Source organism: Coregonus clupeaformis, chromosome 13 (genome assembly GCF_020615455.1).
Source record: "Coregonus clupeaformis isolate EN_2021a chromosome 13, ASM2061545v1, whole genome shotgun sequence".
Lineage (NCBI taxonomy): Eukaryota > Metazoa > Chordata > Actinopteri > Salmoniformes > Salmonidae > Coregonus > Coregonus clupeaformis.
Window position 1 is genome coordinate 9146741 of NC_059204.1, and position 6634 is coordinate 9153374.

Below are 6634 nucleotides of genomic sequence, written 5' to 3' on the forward strand. Positions count from 1 at the left end.
AAATAACATCAAATTGATCAGAAATACAGTGTAGACATTGTTAATGTTGTAAATGGCTATTGTAGTTGGAAACGGCAGATTTTTAATGACATATCTACATAGGCGTACAGAGGCAACCATCAGTCCTGTGTTCCAATGGCACGTTGTGTTTGCTAATCCAAGTTGATCATTTTAAAAGGCTAATTGATCATTAGAAAACCCTTTTGCAATTATGTTAGCACAGCTGAAAACTGTTGTGCTGATTAAAGAAGCAATACAACTGGCCTTCTTGAGACTAGTTGAGTATCTGGAGCATCAGCAATTGTGGGTTCGATTACAGGCTCAAAATGGCCAGAAACAAATAACTTTCTTCTGAAACTCGTCAGTCTATTATTGTTCTGAGAAATGAAGGCTATTCCATGCGAGAAATTTCCAAGAAACTGAAGATCTCGTACAACTGAGCAAGAGGACAAATACATTAGAGTGTCTCGTTTGCAAAACACCAGTCTCAACGTCAACAGTGAAGAGGCGACTCCGGGATGCTGACCTTCTAGGCAGAGTTGCAAAGAAAAAGCCATATCTCAGACTGCCCATCTTAATCTTTTCTTTTTATTGGCCATTCTGAGATATGGCTTTTTCTTTGCGGGTACTATTTAATGAAGCTGCCAGTTGTGGACCTGTGAGGCGTCTGTTTCTCAAACTAGACACTCTCATGTATTTGTTTTCTAATGATCAATTAGCCTTTTAAAATGATCAACTTGGATTAGCAAACACAACGTGCCATTGGAACACAGGACTGATGGTTGCTGATAATGGACCTCTGTACGCCTATGTAGATATTCCATTAAAAATCAGCCGTTTCCAGCCATTAGCCATTTACAACATTAACAATGTCTACACTGTATTTCTGTTCAATTTGATGTTATTTTAATGGACAAAAAAATAGCTTTTCTTTCGAAAACAAGGACATTTCTAAGTGACCCCAAATATTTGAACGGTAGTGTACATTTGTTCATGGATGGCTAGATAAATAGGTAGGTAGGTAGGTAGGTAGGTAGGTAGGTAGGTAGGTAGGTAGGTAGGTAGTTAGATATTGTAGGTAGGTAGATAGAAATTGTAGGTAGGTAGTTAGATATTGTAGGTAGGAAGTTAGATATTGTAGGTAGGTAGTTAGATATTGTAGGTAGGTAGGTACTCTAGGTAGATAGATATTGTAGGTAAGTAGGTACTCTAGGTAGATAGATATTGTAGGTAGATAGATATTGTAGGTAGGTAGGTAGGTAGATAGATAGATAGATAGATAGATAGATAGATAGATAGATAGATAGATAGATAGATAGATAGATAGATAGATAGATATTTTTGTAGTTTGATGTTTACAAATTTGAACGTCTACATTTTGGAACAGAAACAACAAGCCACTGAGATGCTTATCTCTACTGGAGAAAACCTGCAGTAACTTAACTAAGATGGTGTCTTAGTGTACTGTCAACCCCACAACATTGGTTTAACTTAACATCTGCAGATGACACATCCTGAAAGCCAAACAGCTGGTTTAACCTCGGCGTGACATCATCAAAACTGCAACATACTCAGCTGACCTCGAAACACAGTGATGATTGACTTAATGGTTGTCTGCCCTGCTACGACAGTGAAGTGTAATGTATTTATTTGTTTCTGAAATGTTGGGCCTATTTCGCAGATTAATTTGCTAGTGCAACAACTCTTTGGCTTTCCCACATATCACTATGTTTTTACAGATAAACAGATCAACCGATCAATCCCCATAGAAAGAACTATGACAGGTACTGTGGCAGGTTTGCCATCAAAATTGATGAATACGCAAACAGAATTGATATCAATGTCATTTAAAAATCTTATTTCCAAAAGTATGACTCTTCTGTACCTTAAAATTCTGATCACACCTGGCTGAAGGTTAGGATACCCCGATGACTGAAACCCAATGTATTCTCCTCCAACAAATGCAACACTGGTATGTATCAATAAACTGTTGCTTCATTGAAAAATGCATCTGAATACAAATTATTTCAGCGCATGATTGATGGGAATACACACACACACCTATATGAGCCAGGCTTCGCCTCACCTTGTCGCCCAAACACTATTATACACATCACATACAGTTTAGGCTGGAGTATAGGCTATAGTATAGGCTGGAGTATAGGCTGGAGTATAGGCTGGAGTATAGGCTGGAGTATAGGCTGGAGTATAGGCTGGAGTATAGGCTATAGTATAGGCTGGAGTATAGGCTGGAGTATAGCCTGGAGTATAGGCTGGAGTATAGGCTGGAGTATAGGCTATAGTATAGGCTGGAGTATAGGCTGGAGTATAGCCTGGAGTATAGGCTGGAGTATAGGCTGGAGTATAGGCTGGAGTATAGGCTGGAGTATAGGTTATAGTATAGGCTGGAGTATAGGCTGGAGTATAGGCTGGAGTATAGGCTGGAGTATAGGTTATAGTATAGGCTGGAGTATAGGCTGGAGTATAGGTTATAGTATAGGCTGGAGTATAGGTTATAGTATAGGCTATAATATAGGCTGGAGTATAGGCTGGAGTATAGGCTGGAGTATAGGCTGGAGTATAGGCTGGACTATAGGCTGGAGTATAGCCTGGAGTATAGGCTGGAGTATAGGCTGGAGTATAGGTTATAGTATAGGCTGGAGTATAGGCTGGAGTATAGGCTGGAGTATAGGTTATAGTATAGGCTATAATATAGGCTGGAGTATAGGCTGGAGTATAGGCTGGAGTATAGGCTGGAGTATAGGTTATAGTATAGGCTATAATATAGGCTGGAGTATAGGCTGGAGTATAGGCTGGAGTATAGGCTGGACTATAGGCTGGACTATAGCCTGGAGTATAGCCTGGAGTATAGGTTATAGTATAGGCTGGAGTATAGGCTGGAGTATTGTGTGGTCCTCTGTAGCTCAGCTGGTAGAGCACGGCGCTTGTAACGCCAAGGTAGTGGGTTCGATCCCCGGGACCACCCATACACAAAAATGTATGCACGCATGACTGTAAGTCGCTTTGGATAAAAGCGTCTGCTAAATGGCATATTATTATTATTATTATTGTCTGGAGTATAGGCTGGAGTATTGGCTGGAGTATAGGCTGGAGTATAACCTTGGTGGTTCAAGCCCTGAATACTGATTGGCTGACAGCCGTGGTATATCAGACCGTATACCACGGGTATGACAAAACATTTATTTTTACTGCTCTAATTACGTTGGTAACCAGTTTATAATAGCTATAAGGCACCCCTCGGGGGTTTGTGATATATGGCCAATATACCATGGCTAAGGGCTGTATCCAGGCACTCCATGTTGCATCGTGCATAAGAACAGCCCTTAGCCGTGGTATATTGGCCACATACCACACCCCCTCGTGCCTTATTGCTTAAGTATAGGCTGGAGTTGCTAGTTAGGTGAAATTAGATCTTAGATTATCTCTGCGTGACAGAAAGAGAAGAGCACCTTTACGCTGGATCAGGGCCTGTCCCCCATTCACCCCCACCCTTACCCCCTCTCCAAGGTCAAAAGAACAATCTATCTGCCTGAGTAGAATGGAGTCTGTAAGCAGATTGTGTTCGTTGCCTAGACTAGTTATTGATTTTGGTAACAGAGTTGGTTCCTCTACAGTCAGTCGAAGGCAGGGGAAGTAGAACAGTCCTTGATGAAGCACAGCAGGGCTATACAGTTGACTGATGAATGTCTGCTTCAGAGAACAGGAGTCTGCACATCAGCCATCACATAGGCTGGCAGTAAATAACCAAGGCAGTAAATAACCAAGGCAGTAAATAACCAAGGCAGTAAATAACCAAGGCAGTAAATAACCAAGCAGTAACTGACCAAAGCAGTAAATGACCAAGGCAGTAAATAACCAAGGCAGTAAATAACCAAAGCAGTAACTGACCAAAGCAGTAAATGACCAAGGCAGTAAATAACCAAGGCAGTAAATGACCAAGGCAGTAAATAACCAAGGCAGTAAATGACCAAGGCAGTAAATGACCAAGGCAGTAAATAACCAAGGCAGTAAATGACCAAGGCAGTAAATAACCAAGGCAGTAAATCACCAAGGCAGTAAATCACCAAGACAGTAAATGACCAAGGCAGTAAATGACCAAGGCAGTAAATGACCAAGGCAGTAAATAACCAAGGCAGTAAATGACCAAGGCAGTAAATTACCAAGGCAGTAAATGACCAAGGCAGTAAATAACCAAGGCAGTAAATAACCAAGGCAGTAAATGACCAAGGCAGTAAATAACCAAGGCAGTAAATCACCAAGACAGTAAATGACGAAGGCAGTAAATAGCCAAGGCAGTAAATAACCAAGGCAGTAAATGACCAAGGCAGTAAATGACCAAGGCAGTAAATAACCAAGGCAGTAAATGACCAAGGCATTAAATAACCAAGGCAGTTAAATGACCAAGGCATTTCATATTTTCCAGATAAAACTTGTATCTATCAGTGCACATACCCACTTTTTTCCCCCTTGACTAACAATGTATTACTCTAAATATCCATAATCTCATATGATGACAATGAAATTCATAGTCTACCATTGGGAAAAAAAAGACTAGACCTACTGAAGTGACAAAGGGTTCAACATGAAATTACACAAATGCATCCTCACTTGACTCTACAATGTATTGAGCCATTTCTTGTCAAATAAGTCCTTTCAGAAGATGAATGATCATGCCCTGTTCTCCTGTTAAAGCTTCAGCCAATGGTGGCCGGGCTAATGCATCAGCACTCACCAATCCAGTTGCTGTTGCTAGGGCTAGAAAAGGCATCCCTCGCTCTCAGCACCAGCCTTCCTCGTTGTAGGGCTACTGTACCAGACAGATACATCTCTTCTAACCCCGTCTCGCTGGAGATAACAGCTGGTGTGGCATTCAGGATGAAGTGTGCTGCTGTCTCTTTAGGTCTGGCTGTCGTAGGAGCTGAAATGTTTTTCTGTTGAAACAGAAATATACAGTTGAAACAAATAATCTATTGGCCTAATTCTAGGCCTCCCTCCATCCATGTGGTACTCAGAGACAGACAGGCTTCCCTCCATCCATGTGGTACTCAGAGACAGACAGGCTTCCCTCCATCCATGTGGTACTCAGAGACAGACAGGCTTCCCTCCATCCATGTGGTACTCAGAGACAGAGAGGCTTCCCTCCATCCATGTGGTACTCAGAGACAGAGAGACAGGCCTCCCTCCATCCAGGTGTTACTCAGAGACAGAGAGACAGGCCTCCCTCCATCCAGGTGTTACTCAGAGACACAGGTCCATAGATGAGCTAGGAGGGTCTCTCTGTCATTTAAAAGTAATATCCTACCCACAACAAAACACATGGCCTGTGCATTTGTCTGATTGATTTACCATTGATTTACAACCCTCCAATATAATGGAAGACTATCTAAAAGGGTTCCTGTCGTAGTAAATATTAAAATGTTATAGCTTGGTCTGACTAAAATCTTGTGCATGACCCATTTTAATGTTAGGAGCTTGTTTTCAATCAATGCTGTTCCTATGCAAGAACAATGGACAGAGCCAATATCTTCTCAAGGACAACTCCCACGCCACAGGCCACAATCTGGTTGCTCCCCACGAGACTTTCCTTTGAGAACATACACACATTCACACACATCTCCATGCATACGCACACTCATCCTCATGCCTCACGAGTTACGCGCACACACACACTTTGCACTTCCTTCTACTGGTCAGATGGGGCTTCTCTGGACAGAGCAGACCCGCCTCCTACGCCTCGGGAACCAATCAAGGGACTAGAAGAAGGACCCCTTCCTTTGTGTTGCATTGTATAAAGTAATGCTGAAAACTCTGTTTTTTGATCCCTTTCAACTGTCTCGATAAGAGGCAACTGAATGGGTCCATGCATGTAGCTCGAGCAGTACCAGCTATCTCTGCTTGTTTAATAAACTGCCTTTGCTTAAACATATTCCTCTCCGTCTATCGTCGTTGGTTCTGCTACTTCCTCTCTCTGTATGGTTTCACCAACAAAAATGGTAGCAGAGGATGGTTTTTAATTCGATCTAAAAGTTGGTGCGAGAGGAAAAGGCAAATCATCGATCTAAAAACAGACGGAAGAGTGACCTGAAAATCCTGGAGAAATCAACTATTCGTCTTGGCTCAGGGAAACTGGATCAGAGCGCCTCTTCTAAAAAGGTATGCAGAGCCCTGTTAAAACGAAATCTTGCATATTGTATTATAGACCAATACCAAATTATGATCAGTAGTACTGAGCGTGAGTATGAATACTTGTTAAATAATTTTCCATCCTAATGAATTAAGGCATAAATGAGATATCTGGTACTGTGAACACTGAGAACTGTGTATATTATGAGAGTCTTACCAGTGACTGAATACTGATGGTTGTATATTATGAGAGTCCTTACCAGTGACTGAATACTGATGGTTGTATATTAGGAGAGTCTTACCAGTGACTGAATACTGATGGTTGTATATTAGGAGAGTCTTACCAGTGACTGAATACTGATGGTTGTATATTAGGAGAGTCTTACCAGTGACTGAATACTGATGGTTGTATATTAGGAGAGTCTTACCAGTGACTGAATACTGATGGTTGTATATTAGAGAGTCTTACCAGTGACTGAATACTGATGGT